Source organism: Ailuropoda melanoleuca, chromosome 8, assembly GCF_002007445.2.
Source record: "Ailuropoda melanoleuca isolate Jingjing chromosome 8, ASM200744v2, whole genome shotgun sequence".
NCBI lineage: Eukaryota > Metazoa > Chordata > Mammalia > Carnivora > Ursidae > Ailuropoda > Ailuropoda melanoleuca.
Window position 1 is genome coordinate 20,379,211 of NC_048225.1, and position 19,572 is coordinate 20,398,782.

A 19,572-nucleotide genomic window follows, 5' to 3' on the forward strand; every position below is an offset into this window, starting at 1 on the left:
GCTCTTGGATTAGAGTTTTCAGGTGATGGGGAGCTATGGAATGTATTGAAATGGGGGAGTGGTGTTGTCAGATTTATATTCCAGAACTTGGCCTCAGCACCAGTGGGGATGGATTGGAAGGGACCAGACTTTCACAAGCGCATTCAAGATGTGTTTCAGTTAGAATGCCTTTGGCTGCCAGTAGCAGCAAATCCAACCCAAAGTGGCTTAAACAGTAAGAAATTCTTTTTCTTACATATTATGAAACCCAGAAGCAGGAGGGCTCTAGGGTTGGAAAAATTCAGTGGTTCAGTGATATCAACAAGCACTCAGGTTCTTTCTCTGCCATCCTCTGGATATCAGCTCTGTTTTCAGAATAGCTTTCCTCTGGGTCATACAATGGTGGTAGTAGTGCCATGCATCATACCAACATGTAGGCAATTAAAATTAGTAAACTAAGTCATTTGTAAAACTGTGGGGAGTGACGGAGGCTGTGGCCAATGGGATTGTGAATGCTCTAGACCTGTTGGAATTCAAATTAAAAATTTTTAAAAGCATAGGCAAAGTATTTTAAACAAAGTCAAGAGACAAATGACAAACTGGGGGAAGAAATTGCAACTCACATCACAGGGCTATTCTCCCTAATATACAAAGAGTTCCTAAAAATCAACAACAAAATAAAACCCAATAGAAAAAATGGGCAAAGAATTTGAACAGACTATTCACAGAAAATACAAATGGCTCTTAACATATGAAAGGATGTTCGATCTTACATGTAAAAAGAAATGCAAATTAAAACTATCCTGACATAGCATTAGTCATTCATCTTTTAAATGGGCAAAAATCCAAAAAGTTTGTTATCACACTGTATTGGCAAAGTTCTAGGGAAACAGACTGTCTTATAGTGTAAATTGCCCTCTTAAAGGGCAATTTGGCAATATCTATCAAAATTATCATCATATGCCTTTTGCCCCAGCACTTTTATATTAGGGAATTGATCCTAAAGATATACTTGTACATATGTGAAATAACATCCATGAAAGTTTATTCTCTGCAACATTATTTATAATAACAAAAGATTGGAAAGAACCCAAATGTCCATCAGTTGGAGTTACTTAAATTAGTTCAATTATGGAATATTCTGACAATGGAATACTACACATTTAAAAGGAGGAAGGAAAGGTGCCTGGCTGGCTCAGTTGGTAGAGCATGTGACTCTTGATCTTGGGGTTGGGAGTTCAAGCCCCACACTGGGAGTCGAGCTCACTTTTAAAAAATGAAATAAAATAAATAAAAATAAAAAGAGGAATGAAGACTCTGTCTTTGTACTGATATGGAAAGATCTCCAAAAATATATTAAGTGTAAAAAGAAAAAAAATCCACCAAGGTGCAGAAAAGTGTGCATAAAAGGGGGAAAATAAGAATCTGTATTTGTGTTTGCTTGGCTAAGTGAGGGACAGGAATGGGAGCGAGACATTTCATATAATTTTTTAAATTTTTGAACCATGTTACATATTACCTTTTTTAAAAAGATTTTATTTATTTGTTTTAGAGAGAGAGAGAGAACACGTGAGTGGGGGGAGGGACAGAGGAAGAGAATCTCAAGCAGACTCTGCACTGAGCATGGAGCCAGACGCGGGGCTCAATCCCATGACCTTGAGATTGTGACCTGAGCCGAAATCAAGAGATGGGTGTGTAACCATCTGAGCCACCCAGGCACCCCACGTATTACCTTTTTAAAAACAAAATAAAGGCAAACCAGGAGCACTGTGCAAATCTCACTAAACATCTAGGAAGAGCTGCTGATTTGCATCCCTGGACTCTGAATTATACAGTGATAGTGGAGATGGAAAGGGATAGATTCGAGAAATGGTTTTTTTTTTTTTTTGAGAGAGAGAGAGCACATGCATACACATGAGCAGAGGGAGAGGCAGAGGGAAAGGGAGAGAGAGAATCCCAAGCAGCAGGCTCCACACTCAGTTCAGAGCCCAATGCAAGGCTTGATCCCACAACCCAAAGATCATAACCTGAGCTGAAAATAAGAGTTAGACACTTAACTAATTGAGCCACTGAGGTGCCCTGAGAAATGTTTTTTTAAGAGTGAAATCCCCTTGGTTGGGCGTGGGAATGAGAGAGAAGGCAGAGGCAGAATCCAAGGGGACCCACCAGTTGTGGGTAACTGGTGGAAGATGACATCATTATGAGATGGGAAGCCTGCAGAGAAGCATCTTGGAGGAAGCAAGGTGTCCTGAAGAGTCATTTCACTTCTGAACCCAGTCACTCAATTCCTGGGACCCTACCTTGCCCCATTTCTCCATCCATCCACTGGCGATATTTCTGGCTACGGACCCCTAGTTTGCTGGTGTTGCCTCCTACCAGACACAGGGTACGAATCCCAAGATAGGGCTGGGTCTGTAGGCGGGTCCAGGCAGCATCCTGGGCATGAAGTCTTCCAGAGAGAAGAGAACCCTGTCTGGAGCCAAGGAGGAGGCCCAGTAAGTGGGCACGACAACAAAGATCCTACATTCTCCACTGGGTCAGTGTATCCTAGAGAAAGGGCAGGTCTCTGTGTTCCATTTCCCATCTCCATTCTCATTCTCTTTGACTCACCATCTGCTGCTGGGGAGGACTCTGGGGCTGTGAGCCTGGTTCTGGGACATCCCAGGAGACAATGGTCTGTTCTCCCAGGATTAATGTCTACTCAGGGGTGCTGTGGCACTGATGGCGGTGGGAGATGTGGAATCCAGAGGTAGGGGAACCCAGAATCAGGGAGCTCGAGGGAAAATGAACATGCTTTATGGGACATTCATGGGAGAAGTGCAGTAGGATGGGATGTGTTTGGGGCCCATCTATCCATTTGCTGACAACAGCAGTACCCTCACCTGTGGGCCCTGCTGCAAGCCCCTCTGCAGAGTTGGGGGGCCTGAATGAAAAAAGGACCGAATAGCTAATAGCAGATGTGCTGTTGGGTAGTGGAGGCATTATGAACTGGTATGTGAAATATGGCCACACTCTTGGTTTTAGTTGGAGCTGGAAAGGATTAGAAGACAATTAATAAATCATTTAGTGCCCTGAGTTTAAGTAACTTATTATTATGGGCTGCATATATTTATTACGCTTCACTGAGCAACATTGGCAAATTTCCTTCAAATGTCACACAATTTGTATGCAATTTGTTTCAGAAGTGTTTTTTTTTTTTAATGCACATATAAATTATTAACCTGAATTCTTCAGGACAGATTGCCTGAATCTTAACCCCTCCCCCACCATCCCTTATGAGTCTCATAAAGACTTTCTGTCTCCAAAATGAGGACAGGGCCAGCCAAAGGGCTGGGAGAGGATGCAGAGTCGCTTACTGTCTCCTTGGGCTTCATTGGGGCAGAGACCTAAATCCTGCCTTCTAAAACTTTGGTGAAAAGAAAAGAAATCAGGCTGGCAGTGTGGATCCATCCTTAAGTAAAACCAGGGTCCTGTTGACTCCGGAGCTGGAAGCATTTCAGACGCTGATGGCTCCAAACTGTTCATTTTGTCCCTGGGCAAGCCAGGCCCACAGAGGGGTGACAACTTTTTCAGAGATGGGCTGGAGAATCTGGTCCACATTTTTTTAGGCCCGATTCTGGGTTGTCCTTGTGTTTTTCTTGGTGGAGCCGGTTAAAGTTTTGGTACGATGACATTTTTAATTGACTCTTGAATTATTACAAGCCCTCCCCACAAAGATTCTCCTGTGTGTAGCTAGGGGTTGGGTCGCGGGACAATCCGCCGGGCTTGCCACTCCCCTTTCCAGGAGCCTTTTCTAACGTCTGTACAACGTGCAGCTACTGAGCACCTACTGTGTGATAGGTGCTCCTGATGTGAGTGTGTGCACCTGTGTGCATGTGTTGTAGCAAACGATGTCCCTGCCTTCGTCTTGCTTTGTGCCCCAGCAGCCACGGGAGTCAGTCATGCCTATTGAGCAACTGAGTGAGCCAATCTGGAACGAACATGGGCAGCTCCCGCACAAGCTCAACACAACTTACCAGGAAGCTTGGAAGCATCTCGAAGGGGACTCACTTGGGATTTTCCAGATAGCTAAAAGGCTTACTTCTTAAATTCCTCCCAGGATGTTTTACATATCAGCAGAGGACGTCCGGCCCGATTTTCCTCAGTAAATGATCCTGAATTTGACCAAACCTGGTGCGCTCATTCACGAGGCTACCCCTTCGCGCTCTCCTTGCTCCATCCTCCACCCCCTGCGTGCGCCTCCTCTCCTGTTGCTTCTATCGGCTGAGGCCTGAGTATACCAGAAAACGGGTCCTGTTAGAAGCATGTGTAAAATCAGTCTGAAGCAGCGCTAAGTAACGGTCTGGGAGCTTCCCTTCCGAGTAAGGCTCATAAACTTTAGTGGGAAGATTTTGTGACATGTACTTTGACTGCTCAGAGATTTTTAAAAATGGTTTTCTTTCCAGTATTTTTATACGATGTTGGATTTATGAGTTACTGACTAGCTTACTCACGTGCTGGTGAGGAAAGCATTTTTGTCCCAGAAACGATGGCCTGTCTGCCGGGAGGCTGTGAATAGAAAAGTAGGCTTGGTAAAGAAGCATTTTATCTCCTAGTTTGCTTTCAAGAGGGTCACAGGCAAAGTTCTCTGATTCAGTTATTTTAAGCCACCAGAAGGCAATTTAAGTATGAGAGGGGGCCTCTTGTTTACTGGGGATTTTGCACATCAGTCTTGAGAAAGCATCTGCCGTGGCCTGGCTCACCAGCTCTGCCTTCCCCTTTACCCCTGGGGGGTGCTACCTCTTCACTCTGCTAGACACAGAGCTGCTTTTGTGTCTTCTCTTGAGGGGCGGCCCGGCCTACCTTTCTGCAGCCCGACAGAGGGCCCTCTGAGCAAGTCCCGCCTCGACAGGGCCTTCCTGGTCCCCTCGGTGCCTAGAGACAGTCGCCTCTGCCCGCCTCTGCCACCCGTCCGCTCTTTTGCTGGCAGGTGCCAGGTGGAGACAGTCAGCTGCTCAGGAGAGAGATTGTTCTGGGTAGTTACTGCTAGCAAGGGATCCCATTTTATCTCCCCGTCATCAGAGTCATCTGTCCTCTGCTGGAGGCCCCTCGGAGGAGCAATGAGCAGGTGAGGCACGGCAGATGGCAGGGCAGCCTGGTGACTCCGGGCTGGAGAGGAAATCGGCCAGCCCGGCTCCGGAGGCCTCGGGCCTGTGCGCTGAACTCAGGAAACCTCCCCCGCTCTCCCCTGCTTCTGGTGCTGTCGGGCCTCCTTCAGGAAAGGCACAGTTTTCCTACTCCGTTTGTTCTCAGATTGGTGTTATACCCTGGAGCCAAATTAGTGGCTAAGAACAATTGGAAACAAATGCTCTTTCAGCATCCCACTGTGATCTGGGGATCCAGGTGGGGACACCAGCGTAGTGGTTGCCTTCTCCACGGAGCCACTCCTCCGCAGAGAATCAGCATCCCAGAACCATTCAGCACAGCCAAATTCCCTCCTAATCAGCCTGCGCTGAGCACATCTGCCTAACCTCAGTTAAACAAGCTGGAGCCCTGTTAAGTTATTTATGAAACAATATTCAGGACCAGCCCCCGAGGAGAGTTAGGAAGTAATGAATCGAAGTGCTATCTGGAGAGGCCTGCTCGCCAGGGCCTGTGGCTGGCCTGCTCCAGTGAGTGGCTCTCTTCCCATGGGGGCTGGAGGCTCAGAGGGTCTCCTTGCGACGGCTGCCATGGCGGACACCCTTCTCTGAGATGGAGATGGTTGTTGGCTTGGCGTGGACTTTAGAGCACCTCCAGCACGGGTCTGAGAGGAAGTGGCTGACCCTCCACCTCACCGTTACCTGGATGTACCTGCCCGAAGTGGGGGGATCCTCCTCTGTGGTCCCTACATACATGCTGGATGACACTTAACCTCTCAAGCAACTGGTGTCTGTTGCTCCCTTTAGACTCTGAACTTCTCAAGGGCAGGGAGCTGGATTTGTTGTTCATTACTAATCTCCAACCTAGGCAAGGGTCTGACACACTCAAAGCAAATTCTGTAAATTGACTAGCTTCCAGTCCTGGATGTCCTTGGGTCAGTTTCACCCCTTCTCGCGATCTGTTTCTGCAGACATGAAATCAGGAAGTTGGAATGGATGATCGGTTCTAACCAGGTCTAACTGTGCAGGGTTCTGACAACCAGCTCTCCCCCTGTCTCCGGACCCGGCTCCTCCTGGATAGGCATCACCCATTGTGGCTGAGGTCCCCTCTGCCCTGGTGACACTGGCTTAGTCATTCCGTAGGTTTCCAGTCTGGGTCTTGCTCTCTGGTCGCCAGATACTGTCCTCTGCCTGTGCTGTTTTTCCTTGACTTAGCCTCAGTCTTGTCACTTTTCTCAGGCACACAGTTGAAATTTTCCTCCCAAGTAAAGCCAGATGCAAAAGGAGAGCTTGTTGGCACAAAGAGACGCCTTCGTTCTGCCCTAGGCTGCACCTCCTGGGTAGGCTGTGTTTACTCTTCTTTCTGGTCCCGGACTCGGACTCCGCTCCACCAGGGGAAAGGAGGGCCTCTTCATTTCTCCCCAAAGGAGGGTCAACCTGTAACTCCTCATGTCCCTTTATCATGCCACCTTTATGCCTGCGGTAGAACTACTCTTGCTTTCCGTGAAACGCCAGCAACCATAATGATCATCATATTTACTTGCATGAGAGAAATAATTTTAACTTTTCGAAGTATATAATTATTTCACTTCATTTTTACAGTATCTCTGTGCTGCCAGCAAAGCAGGAATAAACATCGTGATTTATTTGAGGCCCAAAGATTTATTGGAATCTAGTTCAAGATTTCTTGGAATCTTAGAACTTTCCAGCTTAATGTGAGCCTAGTGAATATCCTCTCCACCGATTCTTAACCTCTCTGGGGACATGGATAGCCTTGAAATCTTGGTAAAAATGTATAAATCTCTCCAGAGAAAAATGTACACACAAACACCATTCTGGATAAAATCTCAAGGGGTTTGTAGACCCCTGAAACCTTAAGAGTCCTCTTATCCTGATCCAGCCCCTCGGTTCAATAGACGAAGAAACTGAGGCCCAGAGAAGGTCAAAGGCCACATGAGGTCTAAGGGCCGTGAGGACAGGACTGTCTCCTGGGCCCTGACTAAAACACTGCATCAGGTGAAGGGCCCAGATCCCCTTGTCTTGTTCTCAGCTTCCTAGTCCCTTTTCCTTTTAGATTTCCTGCAGCGGATGCATGTGACTCTCTATCGCTTCAAACTAAGGTGGCCCAGCTCGCTACCAGTCACCTCCTACCTCCTACCAGTTTAAAAAAATTTTTTTTTCTTTTCTTTTTTACCCTAGATTGTGTCTCACTTGTCCAGTACCAGCACTGTGGAATCACCCCGGCTCAGATGTTTGCACAGGAAAGTTGTCTTTCCAGCTGGCAGACTGGCCTGGGAGTCCATGTCCCTTTCTGCCTGGCAGAGCGCCCCCCCCCGCCCTGTGTTCTCCCCACCGGCCTTCAGAAACTTGGGGTTCCCTGCTCTCTCTGTCTGCCCTGGGCTCCCTTATCCTCGCCTCAGCCATCAGCACCTCCTCTTCCTGCTCTTTAACATTCTAGGCTCTTTTTTTCTTTTCTGCTAGAAATTGAGAGAAGTTAGTGACGGCATGTATTTTTTAAAATTGGGGTAAAATACATCTAACATAAAATTGACCATCTTAACCACTTTAAAGTGTACAGTTCAGTGGCATTAAGTACTTTCATTGTGTTGTGCAACCATCATCACCACCCATCCCTGGAACTCTTTTTATCTTGCAAAACTGCAACTCTGTATCTGTGAAACCATCACCCCCCCATCTCACTTCCCTCCCAGCCCCCGGAAACCGCCATTTTAGCTTCCATCTCTGCAAATGTGACTTCTAGGTCCCTCCCGTGAATTATACCATTTTTGTCCTGTGGTGACTGGATTAGTTCACTTAGCGTAGTAGCCTCCAGGTTTATCCACGCCCTACCGTGTGTCAGAATTTCCTTCCTCGTTGAGGCTCAGTGACACTTCATTATATGTATTGGCTGTGCCTTGTTCATCCGTTCACCTGTCCGTGGACACTTCGGTGGCTCCCCCCTTTTGACTCTTGTGAATAATGCTGGTGAGCATGTGTACGCAAACATCTCTGAGCCCCTGCTTTCAGTTCTTTGGGGTGTATCCTCAGAAGCGGAGGCATGTGTTTAAGGGGTCTTAATTATTCACCACTCTGCCATAAGTCTATTTTTATTTTATTCTTAAACTAACATCTTTTGAACAGCTACTGACCTCCCTGGGTCTGTGGCACGTGCCTCAAAGGGCGCTTTCTCGGAGAACTCTGGAGGCTCTTTCCCATCCTCTCTCCCTAAAAGGTCCCCTCCCCTCCCCAGTCACTTCTGCTCCCTTATGGGGCTGCATTAGTTGACTATATATATGTGCATGTATAGTTTGTATGTTTCCTCCATTAGAATGTGAGCTCCATGAAAGCAAGGACTTTTCCGTTTTGTTCATTGTTATCCCTTGGATGTCAGGCACAGTGCCTGGTTCATGTGCCGAAGACATAATTATTGTTATTATTTTTTAAAGACTTGTTTATTTATTTTAGAGAGGGGGGAGGTAGAAGCAAAGGGAGAGGGAGAATCTCAAGAAGACTCCCACCAATCAAGGAGCCTAATGTGGGGCTTGATCTCAGGAACCTGAAATCATGACCTGAGCCGAAATCAAGAGTCGACACTTAACTGACTGAACCACCCAGGCACCCTAATTATAAACTCAAACTAATGATTGAATGAATGAATGAATGAATGAATGAATGAATGAATGAATAAGCAAGGTACTATTCCTACCTCCAAGGTTCTTCCAGTCCGGTAGGCAGAGAGACAAGTTAAAATGGTTCTATGCAGAGTACAGGGGCTCTGAGAGCTGGGTAATGGGAGCTGTGGCTGTGGCTCAAGGACGGTCCTGGAGAGTGGACCCTGGAAGTACCTCTGTGTACGGGGCAGATTTTTCCCTCAACATTGATAAAAAGGCCCGTGTGACTGAGTAGCTTTAAATTTGTTTCCCTCCGGTCTCCCTACCACTTCATGACATGATACTATTATCCTCAGTCTCCAGTCAAGGAAAGCAAGATGGAGCGAGGTTAAGGAACTTGTCAAGGCCACGAAGCTAGCGAGTAAGGCAGGTTTAGAGTCTGACGACTTCTTTTTCTTTTTCGCGTCGATTATTTTTCTCTTCCTAATAAGGAAGAAAACTTAATTAAGTTTCTTCTCAAAAGTTACAAAAGTGGCGGTGCTCACTGCAACCAGAAACCAGGCAAAGATATGCTACAAATGATGCATCTTCCTCCCTCCGTTCCTGGTGCCCCATCAGCACAGTGTGAACACTCCGGCCACCCCTTCCACGCTGCCTCCGTGCTCACACAAACACACGCAAAGGGATCAACTCATTCTAGAGTTTTCTCTGTTCTTATAAAAGTGGAACCACTCCACACACATCCTCTGCTACTTACTTTTCTTATTTTGAACATTATGACCATCTTGCACGGCAAAAGATACAGATCTAACGCATTCTTTCAATGGCTTCATATATGTACAGTATGGTTGTACCACAAGTTACACAACCGGTTCCCTACTGGTGGACATCTAGGTTGTTTTTCACTTTTTCCCACGATGGATGCTGCCACATTATCCTTGGGCACTGCTACTTTTTCTCTCTAGGATGCATTCCCAAATTGGAGCTGCCTGGCCAAAGTCTCTATGTATTTAATAGACACTATATATTATTTTCCAAAAGGTAGTAGCAACCCAGTGTCATGCTTAAAGCACTGCACTTTCTAGGCTGGACTGACTGTCCCCACCCTTCTTCCCTTCCTGCTTTTCCTCAGAGCCCAGTACCCTCAGGCTCATCCCAGCCTCCTCTGACCTGATCCAGGACTCTCCAGGAAGGCAGGAGGGACACCTCTTCCTTCTCTCGCCTGTGGCTATATGTGGCCCTGGGCAATGCTCTCTCCTCTCCCTTGGCCAGCGACCACTGGCGGTCAAGAAACCTGGATTATAGTTCTAACTCTGTTGCAAACCAGCTGTTTGACCTTGGGCAAGCCACTTTGCTTTTCTGTGTGCTGGTTTCTTCATTCATAAATTGAAGGAGTTTGGGCTAGATGACCTGTAAAGCCCTCCCTCTCTCCAGATGACCTTTTTAGTTTGAGACACCCACAGACCTGGCTCCCAAGGGGAGCACTGGGGTCTGTCTGCTGTCTGGGGTGGCAGGGAGCGGGTGGGTGCTGGAGACAGGACAGAAGAGCCTTTCTACTGCTAACTTCCCTCAGAAGACCTCCCTGTAGCCTTGACTGCTGATTCTTAGTGGGCAGGCTGGGGATTCTGGAGCCAGACTGAGACGGACATGGGTTGGAACCCAGCGCAGCTATATTCCAGCGGCATGAACTTGGGCAGATTGCCTCACCTCCCTGTGCCTTGACTTCCGAATCTGTTAAACAAGCAAGATAAAATGGCCTCCGTATTCTGGAACGGCACTGTCTAATACAACTTTCTGTGATGCTGGAGATGTACTCTATCTGAACCTTCCAGTACAATAGCCACTAGATACATGTCGAACCCTTGAAATGCAGCTGGCGAGGCCGAAGCCTGAATTTTAAAATTTCTGTAATTTTAATTAATGAGGATTTGAATTTAAAAAGCCACATGTGGGGGCGCCTGGGTGGCACAGCAGTTAGGCGTCTGCCTTCGGCTCAGGGCGTGATCCCGGTGTTATGGGATCGAGCCCCACATCGGGCTCCTCTGCTGTGAGCCTGCTTCTTCCTCTCCCACTCCCCCTGCTTGTGTTCCCTCTCTCTCTGGCTGTCTCTATCTCTGTCAAGTAAATAAATAAAATCTTTAAAAAAAATAAAATAAAAAAATAAAAAAAAATAAAAAAAAATAAAAAGCCACATGTGGCCAGCAGCTACCTTGCTGGACTTTGCAGCTACAGAGGACGAAAATAAGGTAGAGGGATTCAGTGTGCAGGGAGCGCTTAGCTAGCCCAGGGTCCGGCACATAGTAAGCACTCAATAAATGTTTGCTATTATTAGGTATTATGTGTCTTGCTTTCCGGCCCGCCACACCTTGTGGCTCTCAATGACACCCCATACTGGCTGTCCCAGAGTCACCTGGGGGAAGGGGGGGGGAAGGTGTTGCTGCGGTGGTGCATGTCAGTAATGAGCCTTGCACTAAATGTTTCTGGTCTGCTACTTTCCCTGGAGGGTCATATGAGCCAGAATGGTATGTGGCCTGCTTTGCAAGTGATTAACATGGTGTAAGCAATCTGCATAGAGAGAAAAAACCCTCCGTTGGTATTCCATTATTCTATTAGAGTTTCAGAGCCGGGATTAAGTGGACATGATTTCTTCCTATGGGCCATTAATTTTGTTTTATTGCTGGTCTGATGGCCATTACCCTTTTTTGCCAATGCATTCCCCCATTAGGTTTGTACAATTAACAAAATATGTGCTGTTAGGGCTTTGATAGGAACAGTGGGATGGAAATAAAGGGAGGGGGTAGCAGCAGCCCCTGAGTTGGGGTGGGGAGAGGCTGGGCCCAGGGGTGGGGCCTCAGGAGTAAAGCGGGGTGGGGCTTCCTCAGCACCTGCCCTGTAGCCATTGGCATTCCAGGGAAACTGCCCTAAGACCTTTGCCAGCTCTCTCCAGGCTGGGAGTGGACTTGCCCAGGTGAGAGGGAAGGACACAAGGCAGGCCTGCCTGGTGGTACTGGTATTTTCCTGAATCCCATCCTCCACCCTCCAGCTGGCACAGCACAGCTGAGAACATAATGAGCCACCCACCCCCGTGCTGTCACCTTGAACCTGAAACTCTTCGGCAGGCAGAGTAAGTCAGCCTCTGGGAGTCTGGCCCTGTGATGGGAGAGACTTACAGGGTGACAGTCGCCTTCTCTCGGGGTAAACAGGAGGACCTGTGCATGATTAAAAGGGGATGACTCATCCTTGGCATCACCCGGTGATTGCCGCACGGAAAGGCAGGGTTGGCATTGTTAGGTCATCTAGTCTTTGGGGAAAAGTTAGAACTGTGGATTGTTAAAATGTGAAATCTCCCACTTTTTAGATGTTGGCAGAATTTATAAAAATGCCATGGGGCACCTGGGTGGCTCAGTCGGTTAAGTGTCTGCCTTTGGCTCAGGTCGTGATCCCGGGGTTCTGGGATCGAGTTCTGCATCGGGCTCTCTGCTCAGCAGGGAGCCTGCTTCTCCCTTTGCCTCTGCCTGCCGCTCTGCCTACTTGTGCTGTCTCTCTCTGTCATATAAATAAATAAAATCTTAAAAAAAAAAAAAAAGAATTTATAAAAATGCCAGACAGGCAAGAGTCAACATAGGGGCTGCCAGTTGGCAACCTCTGTCAGGCAACAGGGGTTTTAAGGAGGAATGGACATGATTAAATTTGTGTTCCAGAAAGATCCTCTGCTGAGGGGAGGTGGTAGGTGGGCAAAAATGGGACGAGGCTAGAGGCCAGGAGACCAATTAGGGCCTGGGAAGAGAGAGAAGGCTGAGGCAGGTCAATGACGATACCAAGCAAAGAAGAGCAGTGATATTCCTGACAGAGAATCAGCAAGTTGTGGGTCTTGGTGTATTCACACCCCAGAGGATGTCCACAGGGCCGGGAGGTTGTCTTGTGAAAGGGTCCTCCGGCCCCTGAGGGTTTGCCTCTGCAGAGGGCCCTGCGGCCCTGGGAGCCCACACCTTACTCCCATCCGATGTAGACAGATCGCAAGTGCTTCCAGTTCCTTCTGCCACGTAGGAAAGTCCTTAGGATGAGCCCACCAGTGCCCACATTGCTTACAGGATTTTGTATGTATTAATACCTGTACTTACAGGTACAGACCCAGAGTCTTGGGCCCTGGTAGGGCCTGGGGAACGTGACTGAGGTACCTTTTCCAGTTCTTTTGTAACTGGGTGACCAGTACTGCATGTGGCCCTGTGGGGGCTGAAGACAGGTGTGGAATGAGCATCGGTTCTTACCAGTCTTCAGGAACGGCAGTGTGCTACCTTCAGTGCTGGGTGGGATGCATCTCAGAGGCAAGTATTTAGTGCCAGGCAATTTTATCAGTATTCAATTACCTAGTTATCGTGTAATTTAGAGCCTGGTGGTCAGGGCCTACCATGCTGCCAACCTCAGTCAACAAATGTAAGTAAGCAACCACAGGCTGTTGCCAGGTGATGAGGGGAGCATGAGTGGAACAGAGAGGAGACTCGACGATGAGGTGGGGAGACACAGGACACACCGTCCGGATGGATGGGTGGTCCTTCAGGGGTTTCCTTCTGGAATGGTCTATTCATGTTTCGTCTCTCTCAGAAGTTTTGCTCATATGCCCGTGGAGGGGTTTTCAGAGAAGAGGAGGATCAGGAGAGACTCTTGGTGTCCAAGAATGGGTTTTCATCGTTTGTCCTCATCCTAAAGGTCTGGCTGGGGCAAGGGCAGAAATGCTTTCATGGGCAGTGGGATGAATGCAGAAGTCTTCAACCCTCCTGCTTTGCCTCTTTCTTCTTTTCCGTTCAGCTGCTGCCAGCCCTTAACTCTTAACACTTAAAAACAACAATAGCCTGGGGCGCCTGGGTGACGCAGTCGTTGAGTGTCTGCCTTTGGCTCAGGTCGTGATCCCAGTGTTCTGGGATCGAGCCCCACATCAGGCTCCTCCGCTAGGAGCCTGCTTGTTCCTCTCCCACTCCCCCTGCTGTGTTCCCTCTCTCGCTGGCTGTCTCTCTGTCAAATAAATAAATAAAAATAAAATCTTTAAAAAAAAAAACAATAGCCTTCATTTATTATTATTATTATTATTATTATTATCATCAATATGTTCCAGGCATTGGACAAAATGCTCTTGATGCATCGTCTCATTTAAAGATGCTACTATTACCCCCCTTTGAAAGATGAGAAAATTGAGTTTCACAGAGATTAAGGTTAGGTAAATGATGGACCCAGGTTTGAACCCAGAACTCTCTGACTCCCACATCTTTACTCTTGACCTGGGTGATATACTGAGCTACCTTAGCACAAGACTTAGAGCCCTCCCTGGCGTGTTAGTCTGGGCAACCTCTGGGGTATATAGATGTCAGATGGAATTTTGGTTTAAGGATTATCTAGTAGTCTAACCCTATCATTTTGCCTACAGGGAAACCGAGGCATGGAGGGGTTAAAGTTCCTTGTCCAAGATTGCACATTCATGACAGAATGAGGAGGGCATGAACCCGTGTCTGACTGACACCCCTCTGTTAGGGGTGCTCTATTAGACTCATGTCCTCGCTAAGTCCCAAACTCATCTCTCTCCACCCTCCTGACTTACCTAGGAGTGCTCCCTGGATGCCACTCAGCTCTCCTGGAGCGTGTGCTACCTCCTGTGGGAAGCTTTCTTCTGCCCCTCTCTCTGCCTCGTTCCCAGACAAACATGAGCATTCAACAACTCCTTCCTCATTTATCATTTCGCCAATTTCCTCATATTATAAACGTGAATGGTCAATTTCATTTATAGTTCCATTTTATTTTCATGGTGAATAAGACAGGACTGAGTTTCCATTCTGGTTCCATGACAGCATGGCTGCTCGCGTGAAGGCTTTTGACATGATCGCTTGCCTGCCAGGAGCACCAACTGCTGGCTTTGGGAGGCCCTAACATACACGGCACAGAGGTGATTCCCCAGCCTGTGTACACAGGTCAGCGCCAGGTTACGTAGACTTTTCCACAGGTGCGTGGTCATGAGTGAAAAATAAGGCCAGTATGGAGAGTTTGCATGTTCACATATGTGTGCCCACGTGTGTGTGCACATGCATGCATGCGTGTGTGTGTGTGTGAGAGAGAGAGAGGAGCAGACAGACAAAGGGATAGAGACAGAGAGAGAGGGAGAGGGAATGCTTTCCACTCTGCTCTATTTATTCAATTCAAAGAATGGTCCTTGTTGCTCTCCTTACTTTGGGGGATTGAATTACTTCATGAAATGATGGTGAACGAAGACAATATTAAGGTTTTCTCAGTATATAAGTTTGTCAACCCCATCAGTCTCCTAGTGTTTTTCTAACACTTCATTGATGAGTGAAGCTCCATCTGGGGGACCAGGCTGTGGAGCAGCTTCTCCCTCCAGTGCTGGGGAGCTCACTACCTTCTGAGGAAGCCTAACCATTTTTGGATGGTTGTCATTGAGGGAGACGTCTCTCTTATATCAAACTGAAGGTTGACTTCCTCTAACATCTAGCAATTAGTCCAATCCCTCTGTCTAGTGTAACACAGCCCCTCTTTCATATACTTCCTTCAAATATTTGGAGGGCCACCACGTGGGAGAAGGATAGGTAATCTTAGAGAGGGAAAGATTAAGGCATGTGTCTGGTTTCTTCTCTTGTATCTACTACTGCAGAGCCTCCTGGTAATGGAAATACAACAACAAAATAGCAATAAATAGCTACCATTCAGTGAGTGCTGATTTTGTGGGAGCCACAGTTCTAAGCACTTTGCAGTTTACAGAATCATTCAATCCTCACTTGAACCTCAGAGGGAGAACCCTTATTAGCCCAATTTTACAGATGGAAAACTGAGGCACAGTGAAGTTAAGTAACCTGCCCGTGGTCATTCCACTAGTATGTGGTGGCGTCGGGACAGACTGGACGGTCTGTTTCCAGAGCTTGTGCTTTCATTTATTTATTTGTTTTAAAGCTTTTTTTAAAAAAATTATTTATTTGAGAGAGAGACCAAGAGCACACAGGGAGAGGGGCAAAGGAAGAGGGAGAAGCAGGCTCCCCGCTGAACAGGGAGCCAATGCAGGGCTCCGTCCCAGGACCCTGGGATCATGACCTGAGCCAAAGGCAGACGCTTAACCGATTGAGCCACCCAGGCTCCCCGAGAACTTACGCTTTCAGCTACTGGACATCTTTGCTCACATTTCCTCTTCTCTGTCAAAGTTATTAAGATGTAATGCCAGAATTGCGTCTTAAACTAATATGGATTGTTAAGTCCAAAGTGAGGGGACTGTTCATCCCTCGGCTGGATACTGTGTGACTATTAATGCAACCTAAGATCACATTTAATGCTCTTGGCAGCAACACCACACTCTGGGCTCATCCTGAACTTGTATTCAATTCAAATCACCTACCTCTTTTTTTTTTTTTTTTTTAAACCTCGTTACCTTATTCGGTGTTTTTGCAATTGACTTTTGAATGTAAGAGTGGGATTTGGGGGGCGCCTGGGTGGCACAGCGGTTGAGCGTCTGCCTTCGGCTCAGGGCGTGATCCCGGCGTTATGGGATCGAGCCCCACATCAGGCTCCTCTGCTATGAGCCTGCTTCTTCCTCTCCCACTCCCCCTGCTTGTGTTCCCTCTCTCGCTGGCTGTCTCTATCTCTGTCAAATAGATAAATAAAATCTTTAAAAAAAAAAAAAAAGAGTGGGATTTGGTGTATATATTCTTGTCAAATCTTTTTCTACAATTCTGTAAAAAATAAAAATGGATTTGCATGTGGACATGGGATATAGTAATTTGGAGGTTTAGAGTGATGGGATTGTGGGCTCTATTTCTTTATTTTCAAAATTATTTCTTTACGCCTGTCAGGATCTTATTGTGCAAAAACTAGTAGAGGAAAAAATGGACTTTTCCTTTTGGCCCATTCTTGCCTCTTGTTAAAAGCTTTATAACACTCCTGAATCCATCTCTGCAGGAGCGGCTGTCCTTCCCAGTTTCGCAGCATGTGCAAATGGCAAGTCTGCCATATCTTCTTCTAAGTTGCTTGGCGGCTCAACAGACAATCCCAGAGGGCAGGGATAAAGTACCACTGCCTGCACTTCAATCTAGAGACTTCTTACACTGAGCTCAGTAGCATGTGTCAGTTGTTTTCAAGACTCTAAGTTGGAGCCCATCGCCAACCATTGCCAACCCGCGGCTGGTTCTGAGCTGCTGGTTGTGGATTCTGTTTGGCACGAACAGGGTCTACCGATGAGCACTTCAACAGACATATACTGAGAACCCAATACATCCTGGGCACCCTGCTAGGTGCCATCCTGTCTTCAAGGACCTGCAGTCCAGTGGTCTGGGCTTGTCTCAGAGGTACCTCCTTGAACCATTAACCTCAGTCATGCAGATGTTAGTAGACAGCCCCAGAGAAAGCGCCTCAGCCTCTGGACATCATCATGAACAAGAGGGACATTTTCTTTCCATGAGCACATCACACTACACCCCATGCCTGAATTTTCTATCTGAAATTCCACCTCTTCCAAGTAGCTTTTCTGTCTTAATTAAAAGGAAGATCTTAAAGGGGTTGGGGCGGGTGGGGAGGGCTTCTGTCTTAATTAAAAGGAAGATCTTAAAGGGGTTGGGGCGGGTGGGGAGGGCTCCTCTTCTTCGTGTCATTTCCTTATTGAAAAACTTTAAACGGCTCTACCAGCTCCTAACCCAAGCCTGGCCTCTCTGCCTGACACTCAGAGCCCTAGATACTCTGGCCCCAATGGGCTGAACTCAGTGTTGGTCCCTCCTTGGTCTCTCTCAGGCAGCCCAACTTCTGTATTGCCCCAGGACACTCCATGCTGCCCCCCTCTCATCCTTGCTTGGATTGCTCCCTTTCTTGGAATGCCCTCTTGCTCCCTTCTACCAGCCAGATCTTGCCTGTCTGGTCTCCAAAGCCCCATTCAAGTTCTCCCTCCCCCTGATTACTTCATCAGTGCCTCAGCTCTCTCCAACTTCCTTTCTCTGTGGAGAGGGAATTATAGTCCCTACCACTCAGTTCAGCACTACTGTGCATATAGTCTTATCTGATAATGCTCTATATGGGTAATCTTATTTCCCCAATGACGGCAGGGCAGCACTTTTATACCAGGACCCACCCATGCATTTTATTTCTGCTGCACCTAGCCAGTGTAGACCGTGGAGAAGACACCTGATAAGCATGTGCTGGGTTTTTCTTGTTGTTGTTATTGCTCTCTTCCAGAAAGAGAATTAAAAGCAGCCACATTTTTGATCTTTCCAGTCTTGCCCTCATCATGTTTCTCCATGCACATTCTTCTCCTTCCAGCCCGATTGGACTCTTCACCTTTCCTTGAAAATTCTCTCCTCCGTCAGGACCTTCCATAATCCTGCCGTAAACAACAGCCTCGGTTTTGTGGTTTGCCAGTGTTTTGCAGCCTTCCCCATATAGGTTGCCAGCTTTCACAGGGCTGCGCAGCTCTGTCCCCCTGCATGGGGTCCTCCATCAGACAGGAGGCATCCGTAAACGATTATTGCTTTGGTCAGCTCAGGGCTCTCAACAGCCATGAGCCTGTTTTTCTCCAGGATTCCTATAGGGAAGGGGTTGAAACTCACAGGAAATTGAGGCACCAAGCAGGTAAGGAGGGAGTCATCCTCTCTCTCTGTCCTGGTTAGCTGTCCTAACCAATAATAATTGTCTTGCTCACAGAGTCCCTTGATCAGGAAACCTTCCGACTCAGCACTGTGGGAATAGAGTCCTGGCTTTGCTCCCACACCAGACCCAGCCTGAGGTTACCCTCAGCCCCACCTCACTCTCCCTCCCAGTGAAATCATACACATCTGTAAAAACGTTTTCTCTTATTGACAGGTGAAGTCCGGAGCAGGACTCTGAGGCTTTCTGTCCTCCATGCCGCTCACCAGGAAAGGGACTGTGAACTGTAAGTAACTGTGTTTGGTGTTTCCATACTGACTCAATAAGGTTATGGGTTAAGGACCAGCCCTGAACCTGATCTTTAACAGCCATGCATTGTGCAAGAGAAATACTCAACAATGAGCCAGTCAGAATGTAAAATACAGTGGACTTCTAATTAGATTAGGTCTGAATGTGACAAAGAAGCCCTGTAATATGACATCCTATTTAATTAGACTTTATTGATTGTGCATTAAGGTGGACTTGATGTGTTATGTGTGTCATGAGTGTTCAAGAGGGAAGCTCTTGAGTTTGCCACTGTTATCTGTGGGCTAAGCTGGGGAGGCAGTGAGAGGAGGAAGCAGGCCAATTCATAGCCCGCACTTGCTTTTACGCCTTGGTTTATTTCTAGGGAGGCATGAGGGAGGGGAAGGGTGACCCTGCTGGTGTCACGGATAGAGCTCCACTGTACGCTTTAAGTGTCATTTTGGTTCTCCCACTTGGCAAAAGTCTACCCATCTGGAGGAACCCAGCCCAAGTCTGGTCTCCCCAGTGAACCCTTCCTTGGTAACTCTAGCTAGACATGCTTTCTCCCTCTCCCGAAGTTCTGCTGCATCCACATGCCAAGCGCCCCTCTGGCTTGCTCCTTCCTGCGTGCCCCCCAGTGAAGCTGTGAGCTCCTAGAGGACAGTCTGGGATTCCCGTGTCTTCCTGTCCCCACGGCACCCTCCACCTGGTCTCTGCTCCGCAGATGTCCGCCAGAAGATTGGGTTGCCCTGGGCTACGTAGCTTCCCACCCTGCTTCTGGGGCTACCGGAGGCTGGGCTGCTGCCGCGCCTCTGATAGTACATTGGCTTCCAACCAGTCCATGGAATTATAAATGATTAACCGTTATCAGCGCACATCTTCACCTCTGTGTAAAAATAGATTGACTGTAATGAGTATTTGAATAAATCATAAGAATGGCCACCATGCGATCGTCTAACATC

The 19,572-nt window shown here is 47.5% G+C and overlaps 1 protein-coding gene across 6 annotated transcripts in view; it reads left to right on the forward strand.

Annotated features, from left to right (window-relative positions):
* The window catches only part of PKNOX2 (PBX/knotted 1 homeobox 2), a 315,083-nt gene that overhangs the window by 112,200 nt on the left and 183,311 nt on the right, over positions 1–19,572 (forward strand). For all 6 annotated transcript variants that reach the window (XM_034666040.1, XM_034666041.1, XM_019804614.2 and 3 more), the window contains one exon: positions 18,542–18,611. The gene's annotated coding sequence lies outside the window, so the exon portion shown is untranslated. The remainder of the gene's footprint in view (positions 1–18,541; positions 18,612–19,572) is intronic.